Source organism: Geotrypetes seraphini, chromosome 16 (assembly GCF_902459505.1).
Source record: "Geotrypetes seraphini chromosome 16, aGeoSer1.1, whole genome shotgun sequence".
Taxonomy (NCBI): Eukaryota; Metazoa; Chordata; class Amphibia; order Gymnophiona; family Dermophiidae; genus Geotrypetes; species Geotrypetes seraphini.
This window is the reverse complement of record NC_047099.1, coordinates 20183058-20203447: the sequence shown is the minus strand read 5'-3', so window position 1 is coordinate 20203447 and position 20390 is coordinate 20183058. Positions and strand designations below refer to the sequence as shown.

Genomic DNA, 20390 nt, shown 5'->3' with positions numbered 1-20390 from the left:
TACTCCAGGTGAGGGCGTACCATGGCCCGGTACAGCAGCATGATAACCTTCTCTGTCTCTTCAGTCCAGCATCTGCCCCTTCCATTCACTGTCTGTCTTTCCCTGCCATCTCTCCTCCTGCCCCCCCCCAACCCCCAATTTGGTCTAGCATCCATCATCTTCCTTCTGTTCCCCTCATGGTCTGGCATCTCTATCCTTCCCTCCCCCCTGTGGTTTTTAGCATATCTCTCTTCTCATTTCCTCCACTCAGATCTGATCATTCTCTGCTCTCTCTTCCCTTTTCTTCTCTGGTCTTCCTTCTCTATTTTCTGCCTCCATCTAAATTAAATTCTTTCTTACTATTTAGTCCCGTTTCCCTCTTTTCACTGTGTCTACACACAGCTTGTCACCCCTTTCCCTCACCCCTCCATTATCTTACTATTTTCTTCCCCCTTTATTTATCTCCTCCTTCCATCCAGTATGTGTTCTTTCCCCACTTCCATTCAGCATCTGCTCTCCCTTCTCAACTGACATCCATCTGCCTTCTGCTCTCTCTCCCTTCTTCTCACTTCCATCATCTGTCCCCTTCTCTCTCTCTCTCATCTCCTCCATTCCATCATCTGCCCCTTCTCTCTCTCTCTCTCTCTCCCCCCCCCCCAACTTCCATCATCTGCCCCCCTTCCCCTCACCTTTGTGGGTCACTTTCTTTCCCCTGAGGGTGGCTCATGTCACAGGGGAAGCTTTGGCCGAGCAGAACCGCTTGATTGACAGTGGAACTTACTTGATTGATGTCGATGCTGGGGCCCGTTGCCGTTTGAAGGAAAAAAAAAAAAGGTGGAAAAAAGGAACCTGTAAAGGCGAGAGGAAGGGAAACCTCCAGGACAGCTGCTTTTTGCCCTCCTTCAGCGGCCCAAGAGTTCAGACCAGCAGCTCTGTATGCTTTTAACTTCGGCACAGAGCTGCCCCTAATCAATAGTTTAGCGCGGTTTCATGAGGCAGCCTCGGGGCCTTTGATAGCCGGCCCGCTTCGATGATGCGATGTGGGCCGGCCTAGCAAAGGCCCCGAGGCTGCCTTATGAAACCGCGCTAAACTATTGATTAGGGGCAGCTCTGTGCCGAAGTTAAAAGCATACACAGCTGCCGCTGCTGGTCTGGAGGTGCGGAGACAAGGCAGGAGGCAAACGCGGTGGAAGGCAGGAGTCCCGGCGAAGGCAGGAGACCCGGCACAGCGACTGCAACAGGAAGTTGCAAGTCAGCTGACGCCGGCCTTTCGTTGCGGCGGGGACCGAATCCTTCGCGGACCGGCAAGATTTTGTTTGCGGACCGGCGGTTGAAGAACTGTGCTCTACACTGTGTGCGCTGTGACGAGAAACTTGTGCGCTGCGAGGTAATATTTTGTGCGCCAGAGCACCCCAGCGCAGCTTAGCGGGAACACTGCTTGTGACCTTGGTTGGCCACTGCGGGAAACAAGATCCTGGACTTGATGGACTTTGTCCCCGTCCCCACGGATAACCGAGGGAAACCATCCCGTGTCATTTTTAGTGTCTATCTCAACCTCAGTCCTTCTACACCAGCATTCTTCAATGCAAGGCTTGAGGGTCAGTGGCTGGGCCCATTCATACTCCGATTCTTCTCTTTGTCCTTAAAGAAAGACATGGGGATGGCTTCCTATGGGGACGAGGACAAATTCTGTTGCCGTGTCATATGCTAGGTGGGTTCAAACACTGCGCTGCTCCTTGTGACCCTGGGCAAATCACTTAATCCTCCACTGCCTCATAGACCGTGAGCCCACCGGGACAGATAGGGAAAAAGCTAGACGTACCTGTATGTGGTTGTAAAGCTACAAAAAGGCGGTACAAGTGAATACTTGAATATATAATTAAAAGATGCATATTTGTTTGTATTGTGCACCTTGGGGTGCCTGGGTATTGGATTATGTTGTCTGGATCAATAAAAATTGTTTGAACCACAAAAAAGCGGTATACACATCTCAGTCCCTTTCCCTACTAGATGTATGCAGCGTTGTACACCGGTGGGCTCACAATCTAAGGTGTTTTTTATTCCTGGGGTAATGGAGGGTGAACTGACTTGCCCAGAGTGAAAAGGAGGTGCAGCAGGAATCAAACACAGCTCCCCAGGATCTCAACTCACTGCAATAACCATTAAGCTACTTCTCCACTCCACAGTAAAAATAAAAGAAAAAAAAAGGGAGGGTTCTTCAGAGTTTCCCTATTCAGTGGAAGCCTTACTATGACTGGGTCTCTCAGGTGCAACTAGCTCAGCAGTTAATAATAATAATAATTTTATTCTTATATACCGCCAAAGCCATGATAGTTTGAGGCGGTTTACAACAAGAGGTGCTGGACAATCAGCGAAATGGTCACAATACAAAGTCATCGAATACAAGCTTACAGAATGGAAGAAGTGAAAAGAAACAAAAAATTCTTAGGTTACAAATCGATTAAACAAATTCGTTTTGAATGATTTTCTAAAACTGAAGTAGGATGAGGAATGCATGATAATGTTACCCAGCCAATCGTTCCATTTACCTGCCTGGAAGGCAAGAGTTCTGCCCAGGAATGTTTTGTAGCGGCAGGCCTTTATTGTCAGATAGGTGAACATATGAATTCTACTTGTGGGTCTAATTGAACTATCCAGATTAAACTGAGAAGCCAAGTACATAGGGGCCAGACCAAAAATTAATTTATAACAAAGACAAAAAATTTAAACAAAACTCGTGCTTCCAGGGGCAGCCAGTGAAGTTTTTGATAATAGGGATTTATGTGTTCCCATTTTTTCAGCCTAAAAATCAGTTGAACTGCCGAATTTTGAGTCTTTGAAGGTTTTTTTTAAAGGTTCCCAAATAAATGATGTTGCAATAATCAAGCATGCTTAAGATGGAAGACTGAACCAATAAGTGGAATGATTCTGCGTCAAAATATTTTTTAATGGTTCTGAGTTTCCATAACGTCGAGAAGCTCTGCTCTCTCAAACACATAAAGGAAGAGCTAAGGTGCAAAGCAGAAGGGACACAAATAAGTTACAAGTGGCAAAACAACCACAGATGTGACTACCAGAGACTTTTCTCAGCTGGATCCATGCTACCCAATACGCATCGACAATACATCTTCTCTGTAACAGCCCCGCAATTGTGGAACTCTCTTCCCATTCATCTAAGGCAGGGGTGTCAAAGTCCCTCCTCGAGGGCCGCAATCCAGTCGGGTTTTCAGGATTTCCCCAATGAATATGCATGAGATCTATTTGCATGCGCTGCTTTCATTGTATGCTAATATATCTCGTGTATATTCATTGAGGAAATCCTGAAAACCCAACTAGATTGCAGCCCTAGAGGAGGGACGTTGACACCCCTGATCTAAGGGAAGAACGCATGCTAGACCGATTCAAGTGTAAGTTGAAAAGCTTTCTTTATAAAGATGCTTTTCAACTGATAGTATTATTGTCTTGATTCATTCTCTAGGATCTTCCATGCGATTGTTACCCTTCCTTCTGTTCATTCCCTTTTTGTCTTATTTTCTTCAAAATATTGTATTTCTTTCCCTCTTTCCTTCTTATGCGTAAGTCTTGTTTATGGTTAAATATGGAATGTTTGTCCCCCCGAAAGTTGTATGAATTTTAGCTATGTACATCGCTTTGAAGTTTGATTAAGCAATTCATCAAATCCTAAATAAACTTGGAAACTTGACAAAAGACATCAGGACAGTGCCTCTACTGGTACTGAGCCCTGGACATACCACTAGATAAGCTATGCTTACATGGCAAGCAGAGAGTAGAGCAGAGAGAAAGAAAGAAAAAGAGAAGAAGAGAATAACAGCACCCTATTGCATTTTGTACCCACTTCACTTAACACACATCATCCCTACAGGACTTGTTAGAGGGAACTTGTATAGTTCGGTTCATAAAGGAATCAGAATAGTAGCTAAAATAGTGGCTCGGGACTCTAAATTTGAGGGGGGGGAGTTATATCATTTGTGGATGGAGGTCAGAGAGAGGGCTGTGGCACCTCCCTCTGGACCTCCACTGTGGCTTATGTCCAGTAGAATGCCTTCTGTTAAGCTGAAGGCCTATTCAGGGTAGTGTATAAAGCCGAAATTCATACAGCACCCTGTCCTGTCCACAACTGCTGCTGCATCCATGTTTTGAATAAGAGGAAAGCTTCCATTTTTTAAATCATCATCAGAGATTAATTGAATTATGTGTGAAAACAGGATCATATTGGATAAACATTTGGAAAGTGCTCAGTTAATAGTCACAGGAAGAGAGTTTTGCCCATCTGACACCAGCAATCTTTTGTATGTCACTGTATTCACATTTACAAAGATACTACCTCAGCTAAGGAAAGTATCATAGCTTTGTTTTCTTAAGCTTCCGTGGCTGGCGTCGACTGTTGCAGCAGTCCAGGTCTTACCGTTATCGAGATTGGACAACTACAACAATGATTACAACTTGCTCCAAGTTCAAACCATATAGTAGTACTTCTCAAGCCTCGTGTGAATATGCATTTGATAGATCTACATCAGTGTCTCTCAAACTTTTTTAGTTCCGGCACACTAAACAAAGCAAATATTTTTCATGGCACCTTATAATTGAAATGATAAAATTGCAAAACCAACAAAAATTTAAATTTAAGAGTTATTTATTTAAAGCAGGGGTGTCAAAGTCGATCCTCGAGGGCCGCAATCCAGTCGGGTTTTCAAGATTTCCCCAATGAATATGCATGAGATCTATGTGCATGCACTGCTTTCAATGCATATTCATTGGGGAAATTCTGAAAACCCGACTGGATTGCGGCCCTCGAGGACCGACTTCGACACCTGTGATTTAAAGCCTTTAAGCTATGTATGGGTAATTGTAACAAGCGTGAAACTAAAGTAGATAGAATAGAATTCCTAATCAATGCGATCGATGTGCTGGTTTTTGAGTGCAAATTAACTCGAAATGCGGCTCAACAGTCGACAAGCAAACATGCATTTCATCATCATTATCATCCACCATCTGCAGTCATTCTCTTTTTTCGATTTAAGTTCTGTCAGTCCAAGTTCACAAAGATAAGCAAAGCCAAATGGTAGCAAAGCCTTGATTGCTTTGCTGCTCAAGTTAGGATAAACTAAAATTATTTGTCGTTGGTTTTCGAGAACCAATCAAGTCAAAGAATGATGCTTAGCAGGATGGTCATATCCTTACTCATGACATTGACAGACTCTTGCATACGTGACGTACATGTAATCTATTCTAGTGTGTACTTATGAGGGGAATTTTTAAAAAATAAAGTGAAATTCTGGAGTCTCTCGTGGCACACTCGGAATGTGTTCAGGGCACACCACTATGCCGTGGTGCATAGTTTGAGAGACACTGATCCACATAGAAAAAGCCAGGGATGTCCAACCTTTTGGCTTCCCTGGGCCGCATTGGCTGAAAAAAATGTTTCTGGGGCCGTGCAAACGCTGCAGCAAGACAGAGGAGGGAGCCGGCAAGATGGTAAATACCAGGGGGCAGCAGAGGAAAACACTGCCCTTGACCGGGGCCGCAGGTTGGACATCCCTGGAATAAGCCTTCAATATGTGTTGATCTATCTCATGCATGTTCATTGTAGCAATCCTGAAAATCTCACTGGCTAGGTGTGCCTCCAGGAGAGGTTAAGGAGAGGCAACCCTTGGCCTCTATTGTTTCATTACATGCATGAGATAAGTAGTTCCTACTTTTCTTAAGTAAAACAACTATATTTCCAGGTGTGCAATTGGGACACTTGGCTTCAGGTCTCTCTCTTTGGAATAAAACGATTGTGAAAGGGGGGGGGGGCTGCCAACTGGATCCAGATTCACCAGGGTTGATCCGGTCCTGGGTTTACCCTAGTAGTGCAAGGAAGGGCTTGTAGTCCTGATTTCCTCATTGCATTCGCTAAGAGCAGCAGCAAGACTACAAGCCCCAGCATTCAGTGGGGCAACCCCTCTGGATCCAGTTGGCAACCTTAGGAGGAGCTGAAGCTCCTTCCTGGTTTTCTGAACGTTTGTCACCAGCACCGTACACCGCGGGACACGAAGGCTTTCCTTGAGTTCGTAGAGAGACAGCAAGAGTCACGTACCGGGGACCGCTGCCTTCCTCCCCCCCCCCCCCCCGCGTCCTACCTTCCCACTCGGCTCTCGGGTACGCAGCTCCCCTTCTCCGGCGTCCCGCCGCCTCTGACGCAACCTCTCTTCGTCGGCTACGACCCCGCCCCCTCCCCCCTCTGACGCAACTTCCGGTTTCCGGCACGACGGCTGACGGAAAGACGTCGCGTCTAAGATAGGTAGGTGGGTAGGGAGAGCGGGATAGTGGGGAAGTGTAAGTACGGAGCCGGTGTGGGGCGACCCGAAAAGCGACGCTGGAAGGTAGGAGGCGGGACCGAGGAGCTTCAGAGGGAGGGCCGGGGCTAGGGGGTCTGGTGAGAGAGGAGGCGGGGAGCGCGCGGGTGAGTCGAGTGTCTGCTTCTGACGCGTTTCCTTGGAGACGGTGTGCGGCGGGGAGCGCGCGGGTGTCTGCTTCTGACGCGTTTCCTCAGAGAGGGGAGGGAGCACAGGACTCGGCGCTCGAGCCAGGAGCGTTGGTCTGGAAAGCAATGGGGACTTCCTGGGTCATGCCCACAAGAGCTGTGCGATAGGCACGACTCATGTGGGCATGCCAAGGGGGCCCCCGATGCCACCCTACCCCAAAATAAAAAGCCCAGGTGGTCAGCCCCCTAAAAATATCTAGTGGCTGGGTTGGGCCAGCCCCCCTCCCCCCCAGCTGGACAATAATAATAATAACAGCTTATATACCGCAATACCGTGAAGTTCTATGCGGTTTACAAAGATTAAGCAAAGGTACAAATTGATTGACTTTAAGAGGGGAGGAAGAAAGAGGGTTAATAGGACAGGAAATCCATTTTTGAGGGAGAGAGTGATCAATAGAACAAGTTAATCGCTATAGAGGGGAGAGAGAAGAGAGGATCAGTTGTCTAGATACTTTAGGAACAGGTGTGTTTTCAGACGTTTCCTAAATTCCTCATAAGTAGTGGGCGAAAGCAATTGTTCTAGGTCTTTACCCCATGATGCTGCTTGGTGCGAGAGAAGATGTTCATGGTGTTTTTTCAGTTTACAACCTCTCACTGGGGGGGGAAACGAAGTTGGAATGTGAGCTTCTCTTGTGTCTGTTGGCTGAGAAGACGAAAAAGTCAGTTATATATTTAGGGGCAAGTCCGTGTAGTGCTTTGAAGCAGAAGCAGGCAAATTTAAACTTTTCACGTGCCTCCATTGGCAGCCAATGCAGCTGCCTGTAGTAGGGTGTCACGTGGTCAAACTTCCTCAGCCCAAAGATCAGTTTGACCGCTGCATTTTGCATCAATTGTAAACGCTGCATGTTCTTTTGGGAAATTGCTAAATAGGCGATGTTACAGTAGTCAAGTAGACTCAGTACGAGGGATTGGACTAGGGTTCTGAATGCCGCTGTATCGAAATAAGCTTTAATGGATCTGAGTTTCCAGAGAGTGAAAAATCCCTTTCTGATCAAGGAGTCCACCTGGTCTCTCATGGTTAGGCACTGATCCAAAGTTACACCTAGTATCTTTATGGTAGGTTGGATAACACCTCTTGATCTCTGATCCTCCACTGTACCTTTTTCCATAACACAGTAGGAGGGATGCACACGCCCTCCTGCCTTGATGCCCACCTTTTTAAATTGGTGGCACTCTGGGATTCACAGAGAGGGGCCTAAACACTTGGATTGCTCCTCTCGGCTTCTCCGTTCGACTTCCCATAACCTTCTTTCCATTCCTTCCCTGAAAATCATAGGCACCAGAAGACATGACATGTTCTCGGTTATGGCCCCTCAACTGTGGAATTTTTTACCACAGTATATCAGAGAAGAAAAAGACTTATCATCGTTTAAAAAAATTTTAAAAACTCACCTTTTTAAAGACGCATTCAATCTTTTACCTTCCATCCAATAATATGACGTCTTAAGTTTTAAATCAAATTCACCTTTCCTTTTGTTCTTCCCATCACTGTTTTTCTTCTTCTCTATCACAGAATTGTAACTTTTCCCCTCTTTTCCTCACGGCTCACGTAAGTTTTACCCAATAACTTTGAAGCTATTTTGTTCGTCAGCACTCCCTGTTTGTCTGTTTTGATTTATTAAATTGTACATCGCTTAGTAAATTAAATAAGCGATCCATTAAATACCAATAAAAACTTGAAACTTTCCCAGTGGGACCTCAATGTACAGTGCAGTGCTGTGAACAAGTCTGCCCTGTGAACTTCTAAAAGCTAAGTTACTCAGCATTTCATATTCTGTTCTTTTCACTGTTTTTCAGCATTATATCTGCTTAATTTCTCTTCTCCTCCTCCCTGTTTCTTACTTAAAAAAACAAATAAAGCACAAAAAAATAAACCCTTCTCTTTCCTCTGTTAAATCTTCTTTTCCTCTTCCTCTTAATAGGAATAAGGGTAAGACTTATATTAACTCTAATTAAATCCTGGGTAATCACTGAACTGGTATAGAACTTGCATTTCTGTTTAAAATCCTTTGTTTTGGGGTAGCCTCTGATCTGGTATAGAACCTGCATTTCTGACCTACTAGTTTTCAGCCATTGTGTCTGCTGATTAGGTGGAGAAGGGAGGGGCTCTGATTTGCTACTAAGGTTAACTGCATTATCTTTGGGACAGTGCTGTGAACAAGTCTGCCCTGTGAACTTCTAAAAGCTTCATATTCTGCTCTTTTCACTGTTTTTCAGCATTATATCTGCTTAATTTCTCTTCTCCTCTTCCCTGTTTCTTACTTAAAAAAAACAATAAAAGCACAAAAAAAGAAACCCTTCTTTTTCCTCTATTAAATCTTATTTCCTCTTCATAAGAATAAGGGTTAGACTTATATTAACTCTAATTAAATCCTGGTGCCTATGGCACAGGTTGACTAAAGTAGGGAAAATCATGTTATAAATCCTGTGTTTAGGGTAGCCACTGATTTGATATAGAGCCTGCGTTTCTGTTTAAAATCCTGTATTTTTAGGGTGATATAAAGCCTGCATTTCTGTTTAAAATCCTGTGTTTTGGGGTAACCACAGTTATCCCAGGACAAGCGGGCAGCATATTCTCTACATGTGGGTGACGTCATCCACGGAGCCCCATCGCGGACAGCTTTTCAAGCAAACTTGATTGAAGATCTCAAAGTTTGCTAGTGCTATACCACGCATGCGTGTGCCTTCCCGCGCCCTCGCGCGTCCCCTCCTCGTGGTCTTCATTTCTTAGTTTTCTGCGGAGCCAGAAAGCCCTGTCTCTCTTCTCTGCGTTTTTTCTACGTGCCTTTCTTGCACCGCGGCTTCTTATTTTTACTTAGTTCGGGAGTCACTGTGCTCTTCTTTGGTTTTTTTTGGTTGTGTTTCGTGTTTTCAGCGAATCGGGGGCTCCCGGTTTGCCTTGGCCGCCTGGCTTCGCGTGGCTGCGGCCCTCTTTTTTGACTTATGTCCCGGCCCTTGACCGGGTGTAAAAAGTGCACTCAGTGCGGTCGGGTGTTTTCGATCACTAACCCGCACCGCTGGTGCATCTTGTGCCTCTGAGTCGACCATTCTACAGGCTCTTGCCCTCGTTGTGCTACCCTCCAACCTCGGGCTTTCAGGAGGCGTCGAGCGCGGATTGCGGAGCTCTTCGCTATGGAGACTGATCTCACTGCGGGCCCGGTCTCGAGCTCGACATCAGCCTCGAAGACCTCGGTCCCGGGAAAATCTCCCTCGACCTCGATGGCCCCGGCCGCCGAATCCTCCACCGTAGGTACGTCTCCTCTTCCGTCTTCAGGGTCAGTTCAACTGCCTAAGAAGCCCTCCTCGGAGTCTCTGAACGTCCAGGCGATAACTGCATCGACGAAACCGCCTACTAAGGCCTCCAAGCATGCCTCCACCATAAGGAAATATTCTTCCTTGAGGTCGCCCCCAGTGGAGCGCACTGCCACACCTGTAGGGCCAAATATGGTCTCGGTGCCGATGTTCGAGGATATGCTTAAGGCTATCATTTCCTCGCAGCTCTCCTCTGCTTTGGCTCGGCTTGCCCTGTCCTCGATCTCGCTCACGATGGACCAGCCTGAGCATTGCCTCGAGGGTTCTCGGGGCAAAGGGTGTCGGTCTCGACGTCTGTCCTCCTTCACCCTGGGGAAGTGGCGCTTCACACTCTTGACTGTAAGCAGGCGTTGGCTTTCTACCTAAATCGCACCCAGTCTCATCGGAGGGATCCTCAACTTTTCTTGTCCTTTGATCCTAATCGGTTGGGGTGTCCTGTTTCCAAGCACACCTTGTCCAACTGGTTAGCTGCTTGTATTTCCTTCTGCTACGCTCAGGCTGGTCTCTCGCTGCATGGTCAGGTCACGGAGCATAAAGTCTGAGCGATGGCGTCGTCGGTCGCTTTCCTCAGGTCCACGCCTATTGAGGAGAGCTGTAAGGCCGCCACTTGGTCTTCGGTTTATACCTTCACCTCTCACTATTGTCTAGATGCTTTTTCCAGACGTGACGGCCAATTTGGTCAGTCGGTTTTGCGTAATCTGTTTTCATAAATTGCCAACTTTCCCTCCGTCCCTTTTTGGTTAGCTTGGAGGTCACCCACATGTAGAGAATATGCTGCCTGCTTGTCCTGGGATAAAGCACAGTTACTTACTCGCAACCCTCCCAACTCCCCAGGTTGGCTTCTTTGCTAGCTATCTGAACTGAAGACCACGAGGAGGGGACGTACCCTCTAGTGGAGCGGGAAGGCATACGCATGCGTGGTACATCATTAGCAAACTTTGAGATCTTCAATCAAGTTTGCTTGAAAAGTTGTCCCTGATGGGGCTCCGTGGCTGACGTCACCCACATGTAGAGAATATGCTGCCTGCTGTCCCTGGATAAACACGTTATGGTAAGTAACTGTGCTTTCTGGTATAGAGCCTGCATTTTTGTTTAAAATCCTGTGTTTTTAGGGTGCTATAGAGTCTCCATTTCTGTTTAAAATCCTGTGTTTTAGGGTGGTATAGAGCCTGTATTTCTGAGTTACTAGTTTTCAACCACTATGTCTGCTGATTAGGTGGAGAAGGGAGGGGCTCTGATTTACTACTAAGGTTAACTGCATTATCTTTGGGACAGTGCTGTGAACAAGTCTGCCCTGTGAACTTCTAAAAGCTAAGTTACTCAGCATTTCATATTCTGCTCTTTTCATTGTTTTTCAGCATATCTGCTTAATTTCTCTTCTCCTCCTACCTGTTTCTTACTTAAAAAAAAACAAAAACACAAAAAATAAACCATTCTCTTTCTGTTGTTAAATCTTATTTCCTTCATAGGAATAAGGGCAAGACTTATAGTCCCACCAACCCCAGGGACCACTTTTCATATATAGAGACCCAAATAATCAGCACTACTCAAATCAAGTCACTTCACAACCAATCAAGATGACCTTTATTCTATGCAATCACTGTGGTGCTTTAATTCCAAGACACACTATTTGGAGGCTTAAGGCTTGCCCCATCTGTCTTCAACTTGCTAGTATTAAGGAGGAGCTCTGCAAACTTAAACAGGAATTGAATACAATTAAAGCAGCTTCCATCACTCCACAAAATCATACCACCTTACAACCTCTACCTCAAAGAATAAAACAGCCCAGAAATAAATGGGTCACAGTAGGCTCAGGAAGACTGCGACATGTAACACAGAAACATCCACCTTCACTAATATTACCTCTACAGAATTCCTTCGCTCCACTAGTGCACTGTGATACTCAAGAAAACAGAAGGGAGGTGGGACTGGAACCAATGAAGGTAACTCAAGAGAACAAGCGCACCCTAAGCACAAATAAAAAAGCCAAAAATAGAAAACTATTACTGTTGGGGGATTCCATCAACAGAAGCATTAACCTTGGAACACAAGGCGAGGAGACCAAAATAGTGAAATGTCTTCCAGGATCCTCAGCTACCAGGAGTTCCAGGACTTGGGACTGAGTGGGAAATTTTGGGACAAGGACCTAAGGACACAATGCAGATGCCCAGGGCCAAGGACATTGAACAAAGACACTATAAAGGAGGGCTCAGGACTGAGTGGGAATTTTTTGAAGAAGGACCAAAGGACAATTTGCAGGGGTCTAGGGCACAAATGAAATTGGCAAACAGGACTATCAGAGATCAACGGAATCCAAAAGGACAACCAAAAATGGGGAAGCAGGCTGAGGACGAAACAGACACACCACAGGAAGAGGATGACCGAGACGAGGCTTGGGGTCTGGCAACACACGAGGGGGTCGCCAGGAGCGCCAAACCACGAGGGGAACCAGCAAGAGAGGCAAACAACCGGGACTTACATTGCCTATACACAAATGCTAGGAGCCTAAGGACTAAAATGGGAGAATTGGAAGTCTTAGCCAACAAAAAGGGCCTAGACATAATCGCAGTCACAGAAACGTGGTGGGCTGATGACAATAAATGGGATGTGGCTTTACCAGGGTTCAAACTCTACAGGAGAGATAGGCCACACAAAAAAGGTGGAGGAATAGCGCTACATATAAAGGATTCCATACATTCAACCAGGATGGAAACAACAGCAAGGGCGGATGACTTGGAATCACTATGGGTTAAGCTATCCAGAGGAACTGAAACAGACATAAAATTGGGTCTGTACTATCGCCCACCGGGACAAACAGAAGAAATCGACCAGGATCTGGAGGCTGAACTGGGGCAGGTATGCAAAAGCGGATGTGTGGTGGTGATGGGAGACTTCAACTACCCGGGAATAGACTGGAGTATAGGGCACTCAAACTGCATGAGGGAGACCAAATTCCTGGAGGTCACGAGGGACTGTTTCATGGAACAACTGGTCACGGAACCAACACGGGGAGATGCCACTCTTGACCTAATCTTCACCGGACATGGGGGACCCGCTAAAGAGGTGATGGTACTAGCCCCACTAGGAAACAGCGATCACAACACGATCCAGTTCAGGCTAGAAATTGGATCATCAAAGGTGAAAAGAACTACAATGACAGCACTGAACTTCAAAAAAGGGACTTATGATGCCATGAGGAAAATGGTGGGAAAGAAACTCAACGACACCGCAAGGAAGATGGAGTCCGTAGAAAAAGCCTGGACCTTACTCAAGGGCACGGTGCACGAAGCACAAAACCTGTGCGTCCCCAAGTTCAGGAAAGGGTGCAAGAAAAATAGAACAAAAAACCCAGTGTGGATAACAAATGCAGTGAAAAGGGCGATAAGTGACAAGAAGGCATCATTCAAAAAATGGAAAAAGGACAAATCAGAGGACAACCAAAAGGAGCACAAAAAACACCAAAAGGAGTGTCACCGAGTGATTAGGAAAGCAAAAAGAGAATATGAAGAGAGACTGGTGGGGGAAGCAACAAACTTCAAATCATTCTTCAGGTACGTCAAGGGGAAGCAACCAGCAAGGGAGGAAGTAGGACCCTTGGATGATGGAGACAGAAAGGGAGTGGTAAAAGAGGAAAAGGAGATAGCTGACAGGCTAAATGAGTTCTTCGCTTCAGTCTTCACGAGGGAGGACACAACCAACATTCCGGAACCCGAGGAGATCGTAAAAGGAGATCAGGATGAAAATCTGGTCCAACTAGAGGTAAGCAAAGTGGATGTCCTCTGGCAGATAGACAGGCTAAAGAGCAACAAATCGCCAGGTCTGGACGGCATTCACCCAAGGGTACTCAAGGAACTAAGGAACGAAATAGCTGAGCCACTTAGACAAATATGCAACCTATCCTTAAAAACTGGAGAGATTCCGGAAGACTGGAAAATAGCAAATTTCACGCCCATCTTCAAGAAAGGCTCAAAGGGAGATCCAGGAAACTACAGGCCGGTGAGCTTGACCTCGGTCCCGGGAAAGATGATGGAAGCGCTGATTAAAGACTGCATCTGGGAACACATCGAAAACACGGGGCAGCTAAAGCCGAGCCAACATGGCTTCTGCAAGGGCAGGTCATGCCTCACTAACTTATTATACTTCTTTGAGGGGGTAAACAGCCAGGTGGATAAAGGGGAATCTATAGATATCATCTACCTTGTCTTCCAAAAAGCCTTCGACAAGGTACCACATGAAAGACTGCTAAGGAAGCTATGGAACCACGGGGTGCAAGGGGAGGTCCAACGATGGATCAAAAACTGGCTTGCGGACAGGAAACAGAGGGTTGGAATAAAGGGCCATTACTCAGACTGGCAATGGGTCACGAGCGGAGTTCTGCAGGGGTCGGTGCTGGGACCGCTCCTGTTCAATATATTTATTAACGACCTGGAGGCAGGAACAAAATTTGAGGTTATTAAATTTGCGGATGATACCAAATTATACAGCAGGGTTGAAAGCAAGGAGGACTGCAAAAATCTCCAAAAAGATCTAACAGCGTTGGAAGAGTGGGCCAAAAAGTGGCAAACGAGCTTCAACATAGGGAAATGCAAGGTCATGCATGTAGGGAAAAAGAACCCGATGTTCACTTACAAAATGGGGGGATCACCGCTAGGGGTGAGTAACCTTGAAAGAGACCTGGGAGTGATGGTAGACACATCATTGAAGGCGTCGGCGCAGTGCGCCACAGCCTCAAGGAAGGCAAACAGAATGTTGGGTATCATTAAGAAGGGTATCACGACCAGGACGAAGGAAGTCATCCTGCCACTGTATCGTGCAATGGTGCGCCCGCACCTGGAGTACTGTGTCCAGTACTGGTCACTGTACCTCAAGAAGGACTTGGCGGTACTTGAGAGAGTCCAGAGAAGAGCAACTAAGCTAATAAAGGGTATGGAAAACCTCTCATATACTGACAGACTGAAGAAGCTGGGGCTTTTCTCCCTGGAAAAGCGGAGACTTAGAGGAGACATGATTGAAACCTTCAAGATCATGAAGGGCATAGAAAGAGTAGACAGGGACAGATTTTTCAAATTACGGGGAAACACAAGTACAAGGGGGCACTCAGAGAAATTGAAAGGGGAAAGGTTTAGAACAAATGCCAGGAAGTTCTTTTTCACTCAGAGGGTGGTGGATACATGGAACGCGCTACCGAAGGATGTGATAAGCAGGAGCACACTACAGGGCTTCAAAGAGGGTCTGGACAGGTACCTGGAGGACAAAGGGATTGAGGGGTACAGATAGGAGTAGAGGTAGGTAATAGGGATAGGATTAGAATCAGTTACAAAATTAGTCAGGGACACTGTTCAGGCAATTAGGCCTGATGGGCCGCCGCGGGAGCGGACCGCTGGGCAGGATGGACCTCTGGTCTGACTCAGCGGAGGCAACTTCTTATGTTCTTAATACTGACTATAATTAAGGATGAAACTAAGGATTTTAGCACTGATGTTGTTATCCATCTGGGAACAAATGACCTGGCCAACAACTCCACACTTGAAGCACAGAAAGCTTTTCAGGACCTTGGTGAGGGCTTGAAACCTTTTGTAAAGACTTTAGCTTTTTCTGAAATACTGCCTGCATATGGAAAGGGAGAGAAAAGAGTGAAAAACACAGAGGACTTTAATAGATGGCTCAAAGCCTGGTATCATCAAGAAGGCTTCAGGTACATAGGAGGATGGGGAAATACATGGAAGGACAAGAAGCTATATTGCACTGATGGGCTACATATTACTACAGCAGAAAAAAAGAAACCTTGCAGAGAAATTTAGACAATATGTTTCTAGGCATTTAAACTAGAAGGTGGGGGTGGTGTATGTACGAAGGACAATTATAGAGACCACCCCCGGCAAAAAAAAAGATGTGATAGTAGTAAAGACTGCAATATCAGCAACTCATTTCTTAGTATTGCAACAGAAAGTGAAACGACACAAAAATCCATACGAAAAAGGAGATTATCGCTGAAAAATGCTCACAGTCTAAGCAACAAAGTTCATGATCTGCAAGCCCTGATGTTAGAGGCAGATCTAGATATTGTCGATATCACAGAGACATGGTTCAGTGAATCACATGGACAGGGGAGATATGATTCAGATGTTCAAATACTTGAAGGGTATTAACGTAGAATAAAATCTTTTCCAGAGAAAGGAAAATGGTAAAACCAGAGGACATAATTTGAGGTTGAGGGGTGGTAGATTCAAAGGCAATGTTAGGAAATTCTACTTTACAGAGAGGGTGGTGGATGCCTGGAATGCGCTCCCGAGAGAGGTGGTGGAGAGTAAAACTGTGACTGAGTTCAAAGAAGCACGAGATGAACACAGAGTATCTAGAATCAGAAAATAATATTAAAAATTGAACTAAGGCCAGAACTGGGCAGACTTGCACAGTCTGCGTCTGTATATGGCCATTTGATGGAGGATGGGCTGGGGAGGGATTCAGTGGCTGGGAGAGTGTAGATGGGCTGCAGTAGGTTTTAACGGAGATTTCGGCAGTTGGAACCCAAGCACAGTACCGGGTAGAGCTTTGGATTCATGCCCAGAAATAGCTAAGAAGAAAAAATTTAAAAAAAAATTTAAATTGAATCAGGTTGGGCAGACTGGATGGACCATTCGGGTCTTTATCTGCCGTCATCTACTATGTTACTATGGGAATGGAATGAGACGTTTCATCACAGCCATTTCATCGTGAGACATTGCAGTGCAGATGCGATGAATTGTCCCATTTTGGACAGCCATGCGAACAGCAGCAGCTCCCCCCCCCCCCCAGGGCCCAGGCCCCCCACCAGCCACCGGCACAGAGACACTCAGCTCCCTCTCTGGCACCTGGGCTCTCCACCAGCCACCGCTGCCCAAGCAACTGAAGGATACAATGCAGCAGCTTCTCCCCCCAGGGCCTAGGCTCCCCACCGCCACCTGCAACTTGCTGCATCGAGGCCAATGCTTAGAGATCTAATTTTGGGGTGGAGGGCATTAGTATCACCCCACAAATGCTGAAACGACCACAATGAACTGGCCATGAGGTATCAACCGTGATGAATCATTCTAGACTCCACTGGGAGTCCCTAACAGCCCCTTTTGAAAATCTGTCAAGTCGTTTGTCCTGTTTCAGGGTCCCCAAGGCTCCCATAGCATGCTGGATTAAGCTGACTATTGAGGCAGCCTAAGTGGGAGCAAATTTATTGCAGTGGGGCAAGCTCACATGACCAAAATCCAGGCCATTTCACCAGAAGATATCTGCTGAGCGATGATCTGCTCATTGCTATAATTTTTCATGATGTGATTCTAGACAAATAGGATGGAGCCTTTGGCAAGTCATGCTCTTGTGCATCCCTTTGGTGCGAACTGGTCTAGTGGGTCAATAAGGAAGGTGAAATTTTATTCATACCTGTTAATTTTCTTTCCTTGAGTCCTACTACATCAGTCTGAGAACTACCTTGGAAGATTGCAGTATTAGAGATTGTTTATGGTTTGCATACTGGTCCTTCCTTGCTTGAAGCAGATTAATTTTAATGTTCTGCCATGCTTTTCCCTATGAGGGAAATGTTTTTGATTCGAAGCCTATACTAAAAGCAAAGCAATACTGAAGGACTCTAGAAGGCATCAGCTCTTATACCAGAGATGCCACTGAAAAAGTTCAGATTCTCTATCTCCAGCTGCTGGTCAGGAGGGACACAACCGCTGTGGACTGCTCTAGTAGGACTCAAGGAAAAGAAATTAACAGGTATGAATAAACCTCACTATTCATTTCATTCTTACGTTGTTCTATGGCTTTGGTTTATTACAGCTTTTCCCCCCTCATTTAGGATGATGGTTGGGCTGATTTGCTACCTTGCTGTTGAGGTCCTTGCAGGCAGTGAAATACCTTTTTATTGGACCAATGTAAAAATTGCCCAAGAATGTTACTGTATAAGGTTTTCAGGCATCATGGTGGTTAGGTGCTAATTTTTCATTCTTGCTCATAAAAAGCAGCTAAATTCAGTTTTATTTTATTACCTTTTACATTTCTTGCACTTTCTAATTGTCAGTGGTTTAAGAGTTCCCTGGGTTTGAATTGTTTCCTATAGTACACGATATCAAGATGAACTGTCAGTCAGAAATGCTGGAGGTGTTGGTGGAAGGTCACCAGATTGAGCTTCACCCTCCTCCTCCTCCACCAGAGCACTGGGAAATTCCACTACAAGAAAGAAGTGACCTATTAATTGGATCAGTGGAAACACAAGACATGGATTGTAATTTTGAGTTTACTTAAGCCCTCTTTTACAAAGCCATGGTAGCGAGTCCTGGTGCAGAAAATGCAATGCAGTCCGTAGAACTTGAATTGGCTTCGTCTCATTTGCCGTGTAGGAGTCACTACCATGGCTTTGTAAAAGTTATAGTATCTTCTGATGAACTTGACAGCATTTAAGAGAGGCTGTGGGAGATTTCGAGGTAGATATTCCCCATCTGTGCAAACAGGTCGTGGGATACATTACATCATTTCATCTGCAGACATGCTCACAAAGTAAAACCAGAACAGAATAATGTAATAGGAATTGGAAAGATCCCTGGAAGCACTCCACTTAGATGAGTATTTTTTATGCAACATGTCTTCAACATTTGTCAATATATAATAACAATGTAGCAGAAGTGCCTTTCAGCGTTATATAGACAAATTGCAATGATTAATTTAAATTCTTAAACTAAGCATTTAGAAGGAATCTGAAATTTGCCATTTACTAGTCATTTTGTTTAGTTAAATCAATCAATGTGTATACTAAGATATTTCTATCGTATTTTTGCTGTCTGAATTTTAATATCTATTTTTCTTTCTTTTCTAGGGTGCCCTGCACAAAACTGGAAGTGATGGGCCAGGATAGATATTACCAAAAAATAAATCATGTTGGACTTTCTGAGATGATGGTTTGCACCATCCTAAGGATGCACTCAAGGTCAATGTGAACTTGGGTGATGATCATGAGCAACAGATAGCCTAGGAAAAGATCAGGGAGAAACTTGTTTGGAAAGATCAACATTGTAAAAGTGAGACATATATCCCACAGGTACTAACACAGTCAGAGATGGACAATGATTTTTTTTTTTATTTATGCAGTTTACATATTACGATATATGCTTGTACAGAAACTTGCTAAAGATGCAAACTATTTTTAAGTGAAAATATATATAATAAAGGACAAGAAGTACCTTGGTAGCATATATATATCAGGCCCACCACAGTAAAAAGACCAGGATAGAAAAATTGAGAAGAAATGTTCTAGAAGCATTTGGAGAGCACTTTTCCAAAACCCACTCAGTCCATCAGCGGCAGTTTGGAGAAAAATAGGTAGTGGCTTTTGGACTGAGGTTGGCATCGAGTATTCAACATAAAGTCATTAAAATCATGGACGTAGAGAGTTTTTCACAGGAATAAGCCACAGCAAATTAATATTTCCTTGAACAAAATTAATCGTAAAACTCAAAAACTGAATAAAAAATGGACTGGGTGAGTTTTGGAAAAGTGCTTTCTTCATTTAGGTTTACATGAGAGCCCAATCTTAAGATCCACACTGAAAGCTCCTCACTATTAATGAATGAGACTGTGGAGGTGTGAAAAATTTACTCCACAGAACAGTATGGTTTTGACAGACATTTAAAGGATGTTTAGCTTAACTTGTACAAAATCTCCTATGAAGTTAGATTTGCATGGCATATTTGTCACCACTAAACAAAAAGGAAACTTTGGAACTGATGTTTGTGATACAAAGATTTATTGTTTCAACATAAAAGTGCAAATATGTATGTAATCATCAGACTTGGAAAGTACGGACCACTACCCTGAGGAAACTGATCAAGAACATGCTGGCTGTCTAGCTAGTGCTGCTCATCATGCAGCTTTACTAGCTTGGAGGAAGCATTTGCATCTAACCTCAGATTGCTTTAGCTAGTGTAATCTACACAAATTAGGTGTAGCCAGTTGGAATGAACAGAGCAGCTGCCTTCCACAGAGGACAATGTATTTTAAATATGTAAATTTCTAATTTGGTTCTTATTTTGTTCAGAACTCTTCATTCCCTAAACAAAGTCATAAATGAGGTAGATATTTCTGATACTGAAAGCTGTCTACTAGAGATATAGAAGTTGCATACTTGTAATGATAGTTTTCCTTAGACAGATGATCTTACAGCCACACAGTAGGTGACGTCACCAAGTGACGGAGCCAACCCCTGCTAGTCCCAAGCTGCAAAAGCGCTAGAAAGCTTTTGTACACATGCGCCAGCCTTCCTGCACAATGTACCCACTGTAAATACCGTATCATACTGTAACCACTCAGTTTAGTTAAAAGCTGGCGGCAACAGGGGAGTCGGCGGATCTGTGTGGCTGTAAGATCATCTGTCAAGGAGAACTACCTTTACATGTAAGCAACATCTATTTCTCCATGAACAGCTAATCTATAAGCCACAGACTAGGTGCCTCTCAAGCTAGAAGGTAACAGACAGAAAAAAATCAGCAGGATGTTATAACTGATATGCACTAGTCATAATAACACA

The 20390-nt window shown here is 44.9% G+C and overlaps 1 protein-coding gene and 1 long non-coding RNA gene across 2 annotated transcripts in view; one reads left to right on the top strand and one right to left on the bottom strand.

Annotated features, from left to right (window-relative positions):
- The window catches only part of AP1S1 (adaptor related protein complex 1 subunit sigma 1), a 52982-nt gene extending 46722 nt beyond the window's left edge, over positions 1 to 6260 (bottom strand). The window contains exon 1 of the mRNA XM_033923768.1: positions 6123 to 6260. The gene's annotated coding sequence lies outside the window, so the exon portion shown is untranslated. The remainder of the gene's footprint in view (positions 1 to 6122) is intronic.
- Positions 6261 to 6308: 48 nt separating this feature from the next.
- On the top strand, positions 6309 to 19046 carry LOC117349966. Its single transcript, XR_004537215.1, has 3 exons — positions 6309 to 6365; positions 10673 to 10889; positions 18684 to 19046. It is a non-coding gene; the product is annotated as an uncharacterized LOC117349966 (long non-coding RNA).
- The last annotated feature ends 1344 nt before the right edge of the window (positions 19047 to 20390 follow it).